At 41.2% G+C, this 16,928-nt stretch overlaps 1 long non-coding RNA gene across 1 annotated transcript; it reads left to right on the top strand.

The window, feature by feature from the left end:
* The first annotated feature begins 8,126 nt into the window (after nt 1-8,126).
* On the top strand, nt 8,127-16,651 carry LOC118286667. The gene is made up of 2 exons (XR_004785428.2): nt 8,127-8,883; nt 13,813-16,651. It is a non-coding gene; the product is annotated as an uncharacterized LOC118286667 (long non-coding RNA).
* Nucleotides 16,652-16,928: the final 277 nt, after the last annotated feature.

The following is a 16,928-nucleotide window of genomic DNA, read 5'->3' as shown; positions in this document are numbered from 1 at the left end:
GTAAACAGCCGGCTTGGTTTTCTGAAAAGCTGCAGGTGAAGTCGGTGCAGCGGCAGCCGAGGAACAGAGTCTGTCTGACCGACCCTCCAAGGCAGTCTGCTGGTTTGATGGATGAGAATTGAAAGGCAAATCAATAGAGATCACAGCTTAAATGAAGAGTGATTTTAATTGGCTTACTGTTATTGACGTGCACTTCCCTCCCTGGACCCGCTCCGGGGGCCACGCGAGGGCCTTGCGCTGTGGCGCCAGTAAATGAAGATGTGCGGATCCTCAGCTGTGCGCTGACTGAAATGACGACTAACGACGGGGGACAATAGCGATTCAGGTAAACGCTTATCAGGGGCATTTTCATAAGCCCACGTATTCCTGTGGTATGTCAATTTTCGGGGGTTGTGGACAGATTGATAAACGCCCTTGGGATGACAACGTGTCAGATTCTCAGGAATCACTACATTTTTACTTCTGAGTTTTAAGTATGCTTCCCTGGTCTGCGGGGAAAAAAAGGGAAAACACAGTTTTGTCATCAATAACAGATGCAATTTCCAAAAATACTCAAAGCAGACATTGAAATATGTTGTTCCTATTGAAATGTGTGCAGTATAGATCTAAGTAGAACAGATAAGCATTCCCTTCAGTAGTTTCATGAAATTATAGGAGATTACATTGACTGCGAAAACTTTCCTCATCCTAATAAATTCTCAGAATGTGCTGATGTAATTTCTTTTGCATAAAGAGGTGGGAGCGTCGAGACTTCAACACAAAAATCCATACAAGAGGGAGAAGATGTAGAGAGCAATTTCAGTTTTATATTTTTCTGTATGACACCACCATAGATATTTCAAAACTCATTGCTAGTTTATATTTGCTAATTACAATTTGCCTTAATTGCAAATTGCCTCATTTGCAATTAGCATATTCGCGCAGTTATGTGGACATTCTTTAAATCACATCAGTCTAAACGACTCTAATCTATTTTGGGGGGTTTTCCCTCAAACATAAGAGTTAATTTGTCTGTTGTGCTTATTTTCTGCCAATCAACAGACCCACTCGACATTTACAGTACAATACATTTCTCTGATATCTACAGTATGTTCAGATATAATCAGGATCAAGGAGATAGAGTGACACGACCCCCCCTTTTCTGAAATCTTCAGTAAAATATGAAAATCTTGCATATAATTATGAAATAAGAGCTGAACCATAGCTTCTAACGTTTGATACATGCATAGTCAGCAACAGGGAAAGCCTGCAAGATTAACACAGAGGACCCCTCCCCTTATTGCGTTAGGGCTGCCTGAACAGCCTCTTTTAATAATGCATACTCGCCCATGCATATTTTCAGCAACGTGTCAAGTACAGTGGAGTTGAACAAGTTTATCATGTAAAAAAAATGACATGTTCCATATCAGCCTTTTTTTTTCACAGAGCGCCCGGCGATTCCCCCTTTTGCCTCATGTGAAGATAGTGAAATACGATGGTTATCAGCAGTCACTGAGGATTTATCATTTCCGACAGGGACCACTATCTACAGAGCTTAATAACCAAGACACAGCTTTGACACTGGGGGAGTTTTTACTGGAGTCAAACTGGAGTTCAGAGGGGAAAGCGATGGTTGAGGTCAACATACGCACTGTACATATTGTTAAACTCCTAAAAACCCAAGAACCACCGTCGTCCACAAATACATTTATTTTTTTGGATTCATTTATTTTTTGGATCGGATCCCTCTTCTCAGCACTGTGTGGGCTTACAAAGGCTGTTGATACACATCTGATGGGCAGGAAAACTCACACATTTATCATCGTCTTAAATTTCGACAGGATAGCGTTGTCCCAAATTCCTTCCTTGTGTGCCATTTTCATAAAAATGTGAAAATATCGGGTCCCTCCTCTTCCGCTGCGTTGCCAAGATGGTGACAAGAGGGCGACCCCTCACAACCACTGGCGGGTTGTGAGGGGGAGTCACATATGGCACATATGGCACATATGGCACCGGCCCCGAGGTATCGATATAAATAAGATCTCCGCATGAAATCAGTCCGAAGGTGTGACTGATAATCTCTCGCGTCAGAGTGAGAACTGGACTTTCATTTTGCGCCTGGGTGTGAGAAAGAGAGAAATGAGTGGGAGTGATGGTCAGAGAGAGGAAGACTTTTCTTCGCACAGGATCAGTGCTATTGTTAAACCTCTTAAATCACCTGCAGTAAGCGGAGCAGAACAGAGCAGCCCGACGCGAGGCCGTGAGATTCCTTATTTCATTTTTAATACCTCCAGATCGGAGCCATCCAGGACTGTGTTGCTGTAATCCCTTGGCTCAATATCCCCCATGTTCAATATGTTAATGTCTCTCCCCAAATGGATCATTTGTCAGGCCGACTTGGCAGATGGGCTTGCAACTGTTTCAGAAAAGACAGATGTATCAACAACCCCCTTTCAGAATCTCTGTGTGCTTTTCAACGGTTGAATCGCTGTCGATACAATAATAAATGCCCGTATTTATGTGTTGAAACAAACAAAGGGGAGGATGCATTGTCAGCAAGACCAATGAGTTACCACATGCAGATCATTTTTTTTACCAGGCATATAAAACGATGGTGCTCAGCAAAGGATGAACATTACATTGTCACTAAAAGAAGACCAAACATTTTTTAAATACATTTGAATCGGCAGAATCCTTTCTCAACAGATAATGATCCACTTCTCAGTTCCACACTGTCCTACTTAGCCTACTTATCTCAGATGGAGAGAGAAATAATCATTTGATGTGGAGGATGCTTCTTAGTCTTGGGAATGCAGCTCTGTTCTCGATCATTATCCATATTATTTAATAGCTTAAGGCAAATTTTATTGTGGCACTTCTGTCCGTGAGATGCTTTACTGAGCCCTGGCAACACTGTGCATCTGTGGACTTGAATAAAGTGTTACAATGATGGTGAAGAGGGACTTGAGGGAGAAATCCACCTGAATATCATATCAATGTTTTGCAAACATTGATTTCGTAGAGTAGCAGACAAAGACTGTTGTGTACGCTGTGATTCAGGCCCTACAATCTCAATATTGAATAACCCACAAGCTATTATGATGCTTTTGTATGCAACACATGATTTATTACTGCACCTTCTGTTGTGCCATCAGGGCCTCAGAAGACAGCATGCTTTCAGAGAAACTCTCCGCCGCAAAACTCAAACTGCTTTTGTTGTTGTTGTTGTTGTTTTCTATTAATCCACCGTTTCAGAAGTGAAAGAAACTGATTAATTTGCAGGCTATTTCCCACCTGGAGCTGCTGGCAATTTGACATTTTCTCATCTTCATAGAGTCTCACGTACATTTCACTCATTTATACTCCAAAACAAACACACACACCACATGATTCAGGAAGCTATTTATACGCAGAGTCTACATCAATTTGTATTGTGTCAGTATATGCGCAATATTTCATACGTGCATAAATGTCATGAAAACACCCCACACAGCCAGATGTTGTTTACTGTAGGTACTGAAGTCGGAGTGTTGTAGCGTCACACGCCTGCTGGCAAACAAAGACGGCCTCCATAACCGACTCTGAAAGTTGACAGTAATATCGAACGAGCTGAACATCAAAGCTGATCGCCGCATGTCTTTTTATCCCAGGGATCAGCCTTGATTGATGATGAGGTTTTGTTTGCGCTGCAGAAGTTCCGACATTATAGTTTATTCTCCTTTGAGTCAAAGGAATACTTAAGAAGGGGAATACATTAGAATGTATTTCCATGAGAAGAAAACACATCTAAAAAGTGTATATGTGCTGACCCATGGACTTCTCGGGTTGGGCTCCCACATCTGCGCCTCCGTCGAACGTACCGGGATGAAAATAAAATCTGGGTTGAGCGTTCCAGTCGGACGACGAGCGGCTCTCAGAAAACAGGCTTTCATGTGCTCTGGCCGACAGGCTTTTGATGTAAGTAGTAGAGTCTGAGATTAGGCTCAGGAGATATCAGGCTGGCCTTCAGAGAAAGAGAGAGGAGGACAGTCAAACTCTTTCGCTTCTACAAATGCCTTTTTTTTTTTAACATTACCGGTGTTGTGCTTGCTTTTTTAAGAAATGATTCCAGATTACATGGAGAAAAAAAGGTTCCAGCCTCTGACGATACCACATCTTTCACAACAACCCATTATTTAAATATACAGTTCTTGATTGAACTAGATAAATGAAGTCTGTGGTAGCCATTACATTTTGATTGATTTTGAAATATTACATTCCTAATCAAAGTATGGGTACTAATTTATCCTCCGTCCATTATTTTAAATGGAATATATAATTCCATTTAAAAGTGGAATTTAAAGCCCTATGTTGTAGACTGCTAGAATCTTGAACCAGGGGTCAAATCAGACTCCTGGTGAATACATAGCATCTTATTTGCCTTTTTTTTTTTAACATTACCGGTGTTGTGCTTGCTTTTTTAAGAAATGATTCCAGATTACATGGAGAAAAAAAGGTTCCAGCCTCTGACGATACCACATCTTTCACAACAACCCATTATTTAAATATACAGTTCTTGATTGAACTAGATAAATGAAGTCTGTGGTAGCCATTACATTTTGATTGATTTTGAAATATTACATTCCTAATCAAAGTATGGGTACTAATTTATCCTCCGTCCATTATTTTAAATGGAATATATAATTCCATTTAAAAGTGGAATTTAAAGCCCTATGTTGTAGACTGCTAGAATCTTGAACCAGGGGTCAAATCAGACTCCTGGTGAATACATAGCATCTTATTTGATTATGAAACTACACAATTAAATAATTGAATGAAAATGCCAACAGGAAGCCAAGTCCTGGGCTGGCCCCTCGGCATGCTTTGACCAAACAAGCCTAAAAGCATTACTTCAATGACTTCTGAGTGATTTAGCTTTTTTCTATATATCAAGCGTTTTTTCTCTCGTTCTATTAGACTTAAAGCTACTTGTGCACCGAAGCAGATAAAAAAAACGCACGTCAGAAAACTTTCAAATCACTCTTTACTGTCTTTCCTTGTTATTTTACATTCTTTAGTCCACAGACTGAACCGATTTGAGGTTACCAGGACCCCATTACTAGAGGATCAACAGGAATGCTTTTACATTGTCCAGCCTCTGCTTATGACCCATCCATCTATCCCAAAGGGAATTAAGGAATAAAACATCTTTCAAAGTTTGAATTTTTATGTCTTGGCAACTCCATTAGTGATGGGAACAGGATTGGGGAGAGCAGCCGTCTGCCTCTCTGACTGGAGGACTCCCATATGCTGCTGTCATGTTCACTGCTAATTAGGATTAATGGCAGTCATGACACCGCCTTTCTCCTTAGCTTCATTCAACCACCCTTTGGATCCCACTTAACGTTCAACCATGTCACTCTGCGCTGCACAAAAGAAAAAGCTTGTGTGGAGACCAAAGTGTTGCGGCGTTTTCTCGACAGCTTTCTTTCAAGACAAGCCAACACTTTAGTGGTTTTCTCAGACCTGCCAGTGTTTGATGATTTCTCAAGGTTTCTTGACACCAACACAAAAGGTTTACTGGATTAAACCTTTTCATACTTCTGAAATCGACTCAAATGCAGGCCCTTGGTGCCGGCTGTCTTGCAGTCTGTAGAGTGCAGGGATTGTGGTAAAGTTTGTTTGTGTATGGCGCAACTTTCTGGCCTCTCAATAATTAATGATGTGGCAGAACAGAGCTGCGTTCTCTGAAGGACAGATTAGAAAGCACGGGATGAATGAGCAAACATAAACTCACGAAAAAGAGCAGATGAGAAGAAGAAAACCAGAGGCTTTAATTGTTGATTACGTCTCCACAAATTTGGGCTGTTAAGACGCTTAGATTCCATTGGTTTTACCCTTGAATCTAAAACGTTAATACTAATGGAGTTTATGTGGTTGAGATATTCTCTCACGCCGGTTTGCAACAAGAATATTGTGTCCTCAGATCGACCTCACGAAATGCAAGCGAGAGTAGCTTACCCTGTGAAATTAATTAAAGTAAACTCAAGGATTTCATAGTTTGAAATCTGACATCCTCTCAGAAAAATCTTTTTTCATCTTACTTTACATGAAAGATATTTCTGTAATAGCCCCTGTCAATTTCACTTCTAGGTGTGTTTCTGCTAGAAAACTGAAGACAGTTCATGTTTATCCAGCTAATAAATCCACAAATCTCAGTTTTTTTCCCCTTCTGATTGAACAACCCCTTAACCCCTAAAAACAGTTTCATTCTTCTCTTGTCCGGTAAAAAAAATATTAAAAGAGACAAAAATAACAGTACAGTTGTGGCCTGTTGAACCAAAACACTGAGCTAAAAGACGTTAAAATGCATCATAGAGGTATGGAAAACAGCTCCACAATGATAATTCTCTGTGGGCTCGTCACTACAAGTGAACCTGTTCACATTACACAGTCATTTGATCCATTGCAAACACAAAAGTATTGATTGGTGCAGCTTTAACAATACGACTTATAACAGCTCACGTTGCCTGAAAAGGATTTAATGAATATTAAAGTGTGCTGAGACGTTTGAATGAAAACTGATGTTTGACAAAGGATAATCACCTTGCAGTTGCAGAAACACTATGATTTTGACAAGAACAATTTCAGTAGACACCTCATTAATTGTTATAAATGCCCGTGCAGGCAGCAGCAGACTAAGTTAGTTAATCTTTTGGCAGAGAGAGATGGAAGCCTGCAATAAAATTATGCACATCAGTGGTTTCAGTTTGGTGGGAATGTTTCCTTTACATTTCCATTTTTATTGCTGTCCATTCTGGGTCAGTTCATGCGCAAAGCAACATCAAGCCTCAACTAATTTGTTGGCAGCTGTTTCACTGTCTAAACATTTCCATTAGCCAAACCCATCCACATAATGAGATATTGTTCAAAGGAAAATCTGTTTCAAAACTCTTATTTAATATAACAACCTCTGTTCCATTTCCACCAGAAATGCTGCAATGTACACTCTAAAAAGAAAATCAATATTTATTATTGCTGTTTTCTTTTCTTGAAGAAACGGTGAAAGAAATGTGGCAGGGGACAATTGGAAAATTTTGAAACAAAGATCATCACTGTTCTGTTCTGCTGACTGGAAAGATATATCCCTATCAGAGCGCCAACAGCATGATTGTGAATTGATGAATGAGTATAAATATTGTATATTTCAACTGAAACGTGTGAGAAACGTGTGGCCTGGCCTGGGTGAGTCACTTCTCCTAAAAGACAGATAGATAAGTGTCTCAGCTCCCAGTTAGATCACTGAGAGCTCATGTCCTTCCCTTTGGCTAAGGTGAAGTGAGAAAATGGGATTGGAGGGAGGGGACTGGACGGGGCAGTTGATTCCAGACGGGTTTGTTGTCCTGGTGTCGGATTGCACAAGAAATGTCCCGCAGATTTTTCATGAGCGATCGGTGTATCAATTATGTGTCTTCCGGTTGCTGACACTGATATGTCGCAAGTCCGAGGCAGAGATGAGGAAGTCGGACATGATGAGGAAATGCAGTGTAAATTTGTGAAAGGAATGTCAAAGGTGAAACTCGTTCTCTCATGTAGAATAAAATAGGTGAAAAAAGCACGGTAACCAATGGGGCGTCGATACAGTGGGATTGACAGCTGGTCTCGTCCAATCCGTGCATGGCTGCAGGTGTAGGTGGAGGCGCAGTCGATGAGCCCTCATTCAGGCCCGCCCCCTGCTCCTACCTCTGGTTTAAAAAACAACATCTTCAACATGTCAGTTCACAAACCAATGGGTGACGTCACGGTGGGTTGCCACCTGGCATAAACCCTTTAACAGAAACACACACACACACACACACACAGCCAAAAAAACATACTGGAGGAGACCCTCACCCCTCACCCTGGCCTCTGTCACAAATTCCTCTTGTCGTCAGGCTCTGTGTGACTCCCCCGAGTCGGTTGCCAGGCAACGGTGGCTGCATTAATATGCGCGAAAGAGAGGGAGCAGGGGATACCTCTTGCCAGTGAAGCGAAAGCAACCACCACAGCGCCAGTGTGAGGCGACGGGTTCCTTTACAGCCCCCCCCCCCCTTCTCTCTCTCTCTCTCTCTCTCTCTCTCTCTCTCTCTCTCTCTCTCTCTGAGCCGTCCAGCATTCACGCTCTGCTCAGGTAGTTAGGGACACGCTCAGCGCAAGAAAAGGTATGGTAGGTTACACACCATGCAGAGCGGGCAGGGGCTGCCCACACCTCAGCAGAGGTGTCTTTTTTCCCTTTTTGAAATTTTGTATTATTTTTTTTAATTCTATCAGAAAACATTGAATGCCAAGACATCAACATCAAACACATAAAAGTTTGATTGTGGAGGTCAGCCTTTAATAACGGTTGAAAGGTTGGCAGCGAGAGATTAGACTGAAGTCTCCCTTTATGAAAGCTTTTCGTAAGACAACGGACGACGCAAATATTCACATGAAAGTGCTTCTTTACTCTCCCACCCCCGTCTGCCCATCAACCGACTCCATTCTTCAACTTGACACCATCCTTCCACACAGAGGAGGAGAGGAGAGGTGGGGAGGAGAAACAAAACAGACAGAGAGAAAGAGGAGCAAGCGCCGAGAGGAGGCGGGCAGCACAGTTTCAGCTCTCACAAGGCTGAGGGGGGGGAGATGGCGATGGCAGTTAGAACTTGGCCACTAGTGAGATGAGATCCAGGGAGGAGACACTGGAGCGCTGCAGGGTACGACATCCAACGAGAAATTTGGAGCGCCTGGCAGACGAGTCAGCCCTCACTGGATCCCCAGCTCCTCCACAGCCCGAAGGATGACAGGGGTCGACTTTCACCTTAGTTGCCAGGGATGTCTGTGCACTACAGAGAGGCGTCCCCCTCCAGCATGTCCAATGCTATGCTACTCCTGATGCTTTGCAAGGTAGGTCCCCAGTCGTGTCCACGTTTTTTTTTTATCAAACTCGTCATCATGTGCAGAACATCGGTCAACAAATGCTTAATGAATCTTTTACCGTTTAAAAAAATGTCATGACAGGTGTAGCTATGAATTTCTGATGCACCGGGATATATTCTTTATAAATGTGGGATACTTCAAGGCTCAGTTGTCTTTGCATGAATCATTCATTGAGGCACCTTTACTACTTTACTCTGACATATAATGTAATACTAAGTGTGGTGGTTATTTGTCCAGATGGCATGTCCACGTGCTCCCCTGCGACTTGCTCTTCATGCACGTTTCTAACAAGCATACATTACAGCATCTCCTCGGCTTTTTCAACATGAAACATGTACAGTAGCTTGATACCTGATAATGTTCTGCACTCCAACCGTGTAATTCTCAGGAGTGAGTTTAGATTAAGACAAGTTATAAAAGAAGTTCAAATTAAAATAAAACAAACTTCTTTTTTTTAAATCCATGTCTGTGGCTTCCTGTGAGTCGGAACTTTTTGGTGGGGTCTTTAGCAGGTTTTTGTTCATGATCAATAATTAAAAGAATGTATTCTGCAAATGCGGTTCTTCTTCAATCCAAAATACAGCTGACACCTCCCTCTCCATCACACAACGATGAGTACACGTGAAAATGGGTCATGCTCACTATTAGTAGCTTTTCTTCAGATTTCACTAAAAAAGTGTGAAATATCAGTCCCTCTACCACTCTTTCTCCTCCTCTTTCTCCTCCTCTTTCTCCTCTTCTTTCTCCTCCTCTTTCTCCTCTTCTTTCTCCTCCTCTTTCTCCTCCTCTTTCTCCTCTTCTTTCTCCTCCTCTTTCTCCTCCTCTTTCTCCTCTTCTTTCTCCTCCTCTTTCTCCTCCTCTTTCTCCTCCTCTTTCTCCTCCTCTTTCTCCTCCTCTTTCTCCTCTTCTTTGTCCTCCTCTTTTGCATTTTACACTTCTGCATTTTACACAGTCTGGTTCTGTGTGATGCTCTGAATGTGTGTGTGTGTGTGTGTGTCTGTGTGTGTGCGTGTGCATGTGTTTGTGTGTGTGCGTGCGTGTGTGTGTGTGTGTGTGTGTGAAGGGGTTAGGGATCTGTTTGCTTTAATTCCATTTTAAAAACAATGCCAAAAGCGACAGTGCCTGTCACACTCTGTTAGCATCTGGAGTAGTTTGACATGCTCGGGATTATTCAAGTGGCAAAAGCTTTTACTCTCCACTGGTCTGATCTGAGGATGTTCGCTTCTGTTAAGTGTAGCGGGGGTCTCCAGATTTGTTGTCCCAGGTAGGGCATCGCCCCTCTCCGTGCCCGTTCTCTTTCTCTGTCTGTCTGCTGCGTTTTTTTTTTGTTGTTGTTTTTTTTGTTTTTTTTACTCATACGCTCCTGGCTGCTGCTGTACGAGCGAAGAGCCAGGTGTGAGCTCACCTTGGGAGGCAGAGAAAAAACCTCCCAAGGAGATGTTGTTCTTTTTCTGAGCAGAGTGAGAAATTGTTGTTCCACAGATGCTACGCGTGTCATATTAGAATCCTGAGCCCCCCCCCCCCCCCCCCACCCCCGACAGCGACGGCACCTGATTAATCACTGAGGGAAAACTTAAGACACAAGTGTGTTTCTGTGCTCTTGAGTGACAACGGGAATCAATACAGAGATAACTAAATCCTCCTTACCTCAGAATAAATCCAATGGCTAATCAATACGAGGTGGGGAGGAAACTGTGTACTGTATCTCCGCTGGATTAATAATCTCTTCATGGGATGTGATAAAGCCATAGTATGTCACCAGTCATGACTTTCCTTTCTGTCCTATCCTGGGTTGTGACAGCTCTGATCATATCAAGTCTATCACACACTGTGTAGCCTGAGTGTTACACAGACTGAGGAAGTCATTGTGGGTGTTAAATGACGATGGTACATCACGGGATGCCCACTTGAACCTGAACTCTGTCTGTTGAACACTGTGCAGCCTGGAGACGTTGGATGCGGAGGCGCTGGAAGGCGTCCACGAGGTTTTTTCTGTTTCGTACAGCTGCTTTTGGCAAAGCCTGGAATCCCCCAATCGCCACCGCCACCATCATCCCTGCCTTCTCCCTCCTGAGCATTCCTTAGGCACAGTTTTCCCCCTTGTTTTTTTCTTCTTCTTTTCTTTTTCTTTTTTGCTGAGGGCTTGTTTATATCAGCAGCAAGCAGGCGTCTTCATGCATGAGGGCACATCCAGCGCGCCACACAAGCAGCGGCATTCAGGTTGAGGAGAGCCCTGTTTGTAGTGAACCCCAGGAGAGGCAATCAAAGCCCATTGTTACAGATCAGAGGAAGAGGACGCGCACACACAGAAACAAAGTCTGATGGGGTTTTTATGTACGTCAAGAGCACAATGCATGTCGATGATTGGACATTGCTATTATTCAAGTGACAATAAACACAAAAGGCCTTTGACTTACAGTATGAAAGGCCTTTTATATCAACTCAAAGGTCATCCAATGCTCTATGATGTTTCTTATAAAACTTCAATGTTGGCTCATTCAATCTGACATTGATTTAAATGTATTAACTGACTTAATCTTTTGATCAACTCAGTCAGTTTCATTTTTTTCTTTTCTTTGATGAACTGTAGCCGATTCTTGGCATGTGATGATTTTCTGTTTTCCTCAGAGTACACGGTCAGTAAGTCAAAGAAAAGAGGGAAAAGTCTTGCATTTTGGCTGAGCTGATCCAAAAGGTTACATGGATTTCAACTAAATCAAAAGGACGCCTGCAAACTGTCCTTAATAATTTGGACTTTGCAAAGGTTAATTGCTGTAAACAACTCTGTGAGGTCAGATTCATCTTCATCAAGAGAAAAAAAAAATGTTCAGGTAGGCCTGTTTTTGTACTTGTGATCATGTGAATGGACAATATCACATTTTCGGCATGATGATAATGATGATGATGCATCTTCAGCTCGGTGAGCAAAAAGTAAACAGAAAGAGATCAAAAAAAGTCTTGGCAAATAAGTGGTAAACACATTATGACATGTCATTTCAGCAGGATGCTCTTAGTCCATGAAGTGTCACTTCACGACAGTATTGAAAGATAGTTCAGGTTTATTTTTTACTAAGTTAGCCAAAAGCACATCAGCCAATAAAAAGCACATTGTGTACCCGGGTTGTACTCCAGGTAACTTCTCTTGCTGGAGGTCGAAAAAAAAATCCAACTAAGCTTTTTACAAAAAGAAACTGTTTCCTGTTAGAAGGTTTGTTTTTACACTGCATTAGCTCACAAGCTTTACTGTTGCTAGTCGGTGTATAAAACCCATTGACCCGCAAAAGGAACATTTTTCTCTTCTGGGAGGTGTTTGGATGCCAACTTGCACAAAGCGTTGCGCCTGCAGGCTTAAAAACATAATACAGCTAGTTTCTAATACCCCACCCCTACTTACACAAATGAGCACATGCATGCACGAACGCACGCACACACTCACACACACACACACACACACACACACACACACACACACACACACACACACACACACACACACAGAACTTTTGTCAGATCACAGCAGCCACACAGCTGAAGAAATAAAACAGCTGAATAGAGCTAAGTGCACGACTGTCAGTTTTTTCCCCATCCCACTGATGTCCAGCATCTCACTCAGGAGGAGAGCTGGAGTCTGTGAACCTGAAAAATAAACGAAGCATGGACTGGTAATGTCCATAAGAGTGTTAAACTTGTGAGCCACAGGAATTGGACAATGCTTCACATTAAATGAACCCAAATCCATACGTGTTCCTGATTGTTAGAGCAAAAAATATTATGGGTATTGTAATACCTGTCTGATTTGTTTGGCCACCCAAGAGCTTTTCATAGGTAAGCCTCCCGTTTGTTGTGAAAAATAAGAATAAAAAATAATACTTGAAAGGCCTGTTTACATGCATTAAAAACTGATATGTATTTCCATGTATGAATGTACTAAATATGCAAAGTAACTGGAATCATACTGTATTTTGGTTCTGCATTTCAGACTAATAAAACAATTTAAGTTGTCAAACACCACAAACGCAACTGAAATGCTTTGACTATATTTTATTGAGGGGACAGTGAAAAGTCATTTATATTTAATGGAAAATCTTCTCATAGAAATTATAATCTTTTTATAGAAAAGGCATACACTATAGGGCTCTTTTTAAGAGGGCCTAAAAACCTTTCTTTTTAAACAAGCACTCGCCTAAATTTTTTACTTACTTACTTCTACCAATGTCTTTTCTTTTTATATTTCTTTTTATCTTGTTTTTACTCTGTAGCACTTTGAGATTGCTTTTAGCAATGAAAATATAATTATTTAATAATATATTATTATTATTATTAACAGTGCAACATGCAGAAAGCAGCAGTACAAACACAACTATTTACAGTTGTGATTGTAGTGGTTATGGTACAAACTCCCGTCGATCTTCTGTCCATGAGGCAACCACTTTTTTTCTTTCACACACAAACACAGTAAAAGCTTCCTTTAAATTAAAGAGGAACGGGCTTAACAAATCCCTGCTGCTATTTCCTTTATTCAAGCCCTCTGACTCTTAAATCTGTTAATTGGACCAGAACTGTTTTCCACACACTTTCTTCCATTTATGGATGAAAAAAAGTCAAACCGGAGTTTGTGTCAGTGCTGATAAGGAATTTGTCTCAATGAAACTGTCATTGATCGGCAGCTTCCTTTACGCCTGATGTAATCCATTCACCATTCACTGTATTTTCTTAAAACACAGTTTGGTGATGAAAGATCCAACCATTTCACAGGCAACATGGCTGGTTGTTTTACAGACATTATCGCGGGACACCATACACTGTGCCAAATCCACCCTCAAAGACAAAACAATTAACCCGTTGCAGCAACTAACGCATTTTGTTCTTCTTCTCCCTCTTATCTGCTCACTCCAGATTAGTCTGAGACGAAAACTGCAGACTTTTTCCAGGGAAAATGGTAAACACTGTCTACAGTGATGAGGAAAAGGGAATCCAAGACAAGGAAAGTAAGGAGGAGAGCATCCTGGCCATGTTGGGCATCATTGGGACCATCCTCAACTTGGTAGTCATCATCTTTGTCTACATCTACACCACCTTGTAGGTTTTCGATCTCCCACTGTGCTTCATCGGCAGGTAGATCCGAGCTCATCTGCGTTGTTGCCGCAGCATCGGCATGTTGACTGATGTGGGATTGAAGAAGGGCGGTGGAAGGATGAGGCCTTTCTTCCCAAGTGGTGAACTGGATCTAAGACTGTGTGATCACCATCTGGAATCAGCCCTGCATCACTTTGGACAACTTAGACAATGGGACACTGGCCCGTTCCTCTTCCTTTTACAGGTAGAATTATCCAGAATATCTGACACCTTTGACTTGTACATAAATGCATGAAGCCAATGCGAGATGATGAACGAACGATGCAGCTTTTACCTCGACATAAAAGACTGCAGAGAGGTGAGGAGTGAATACTTGTAGATACTATTTTTCAGAGGTACTTATCAAATGAAACATGGAGATCCATTGCTGATTGGGATTAAAGATGAAGATGTATGGAGAACGTAAACACAGGTTTTCCAACTGTTGTTTTTTTATTTCTTCTCAAAGATTCTCTCAGAAAACTGCGGCTTACATCCAGTTACATACCATTTAAATATAAAAGTTATCATATAAGCATTAGTCAGCTTGATTTATTGTTTGTTTTTTTAATTTCCTGGAAGATCTGACTTTTTTTTCAATCTATTTGAAGAAAGGGAGTTAAATTCACACATTTGTCAGATGTGTAATGTAGTGCGGGCATTACGTCAGTTGAAAGTGCTAAAATGCACAAATGGATGCACTTGACTTTGTGCTTGAATCGAGTAGATTTTGTACAAAATGGCTTGATTATAGTCTATTATTCATTTTTGAATGCATCACGTTAGCCTTCAAGGGTCATCAGCACTGAAATAAGATGCATCCACGTGTGAGGAAAGGATTTTAAACATTTTGTCAAAGTTCAGCATCTGAGAGATCTGAGAAACAGAAAAACATATTACTCATTGCTTCAGTTAGCTACAGTTATTTAAAGCATATGCATGACTATATCAACACACACACAAACACAAACACACACACACACACACACTTACATGGGACATAAGTTTAGCATCCTGAACCGGTACATACTGTAGGGTTTACCGAACTTGAGAGCTTAAGGTCGTTTGCATTTTTCAGCCATTGATCTCAGCTTGTGCATCACTTATTCTTAGACTTGTGCACAATAACGGTTTGCCTTAAGACATGAGGAAATGGCTATTTCCACAATGTATAAAATGATCAGGTTATTACTACTTTGTCAAAAGATATCACTTATTGTATATACATGTAATTCAATACCAATGCCCTATTGTTTTTATTGATGAAAAGTCGTTGGTAATTTTATAAGCGTCCACCCTGCTCTCGTCTTACTCAACATGCAAACCCATTGAGTTTTTAAATTGAGTGGATTAAACCGATTTAAATGAGTTATTTCCAGACCTGGGCCAACTCATTTGTTGTTCTTTTCTGTGGTGTCAGATGGTCAAAGACAACACTGGACAATAATGTGAATGTCGTGAAAAAGACATAGTCAGTTGAATTTTTAGGGTAACTTTTGGTATCATGTCTTGGTACTATATCTGTGATTGACTGGACTGACACTGTGTCATTTGTCCTCGATTTCTTACACCCCATTCATCTGGGAGCCGAAGTAGGTTTGACCATCCTAATTTTTTCCAATGGCCCAGGACTGGAAATAGGGCAACATTTTTGTATTCGACGATAACTCAAAAAAATTGTCGAAAACTATTTCTGCATTCATTTGTGGACTAATATCTGGACTCATATACACTAATTCCCCTTTTACAAATTACACAAGGTCTTGTGACAGTTTGAACTGAGCTGCACTTCCTGTTTTTAATAACTTCACGTGAAGGAGTTGTGCAAAATGATTTACCTGTACCTGCTCTCAGTTAGTTGTCATTTGCATCAAAGTTCAACATTTTGGGAAAAGATTGAATTAAAGGTATGAAGTGAATAAGCAATTTTATTTGAAAAGTTGAACTAATCTGTTTAAGAAAGAAGCCAAGTGAAAGATGAGAAAAGACTTTAAATAAGGATGTGCAGTATGCAGAGAATGTAATGCTATAGACAACAGACTACATTATGTTTATAGAATATGACGTTTGTGTTTGTCAGTCCACAACCTCATGATTTCAGAAAGTGCCTGAGATCCAAGTGTCTCAACCTCACCAGTCGTGAAGTGAAAGGACAGAAAACACAAACCAGTGCGAGTGTCTTTGTGAGGCCGCCTGTCACGTGACCAGGAGAGTGAGAGGGGTTTGCAGGAGAACACGTGTCCCGATCCATTCCGCTATATTCATAAAAAGACTGGGTTTTTTCACATGGCTTAGTCAATATGAAGTCAGCCCTTGTTTTGTTTTGGTGTGGTGCTCGTACTTGTCTTGAAGGAAAAAGGAAAATGAAAGCCTAGTAAGCACACGGACAAGTCCTATGAATGTATTCACATGTAAAAGTTGATTATTCCTGTTAACCCTATTGTTTGCTCATGTTTCCTGAAGCTATATTATCTGAACTCTTCTTATGTTTTATGTATGTGTATGCTAAACCTATTTAAACTCATTGAATAATCACTCGTGGTTGACAAATGGAAGGTTTAAAGTTTTTCAGCTTGCAGTTTTGTTACAAAACATTAAATAAACATGTCTTAAAAACGAATTGCATTGGGACGTGTTGTCTTGGTGTCGAGGGATCGAGATGCATGGTAAAATATTCAGTTCTATGCAACACAGCTCAAGCGTCGGTGCACATCAGCCACACTCATTAAATACAATATACATCAATTTTGAAAGACTCTTTCAGCATCCCGGATTTTGAAAAAAGAAGTGTTTAGCACAAGTGGAAACCGTTCACTCAGCAGCGGGGGGGGGGGATTTTTGAAAATCTATATTCTCCTGCATCTGACAGCTGTGTGAGATTACAACGGGGCCCTGAA

The sequence above is a fragment of the Scophthalmus maximus genome, chromosome 15, assembly GCF_022379125.1.
Source record: "Scophthalmus maximus strain ysfricsl-2021 chromosome 15, ASM2237912v1, whole genome shotgun sequence".
In the NCBI taxonomy this organism is placed as follows: domain Eukaryota; kingdom Metazoa; phylum Chordata; class Actinopteri; order Pleuronectiformes; family Scophthalmidae; genus Scophthalmus; species Scophthalmus maximus.
This window is presented reverse-complemented; position numbering and strand designations above follow the sequence as displayed.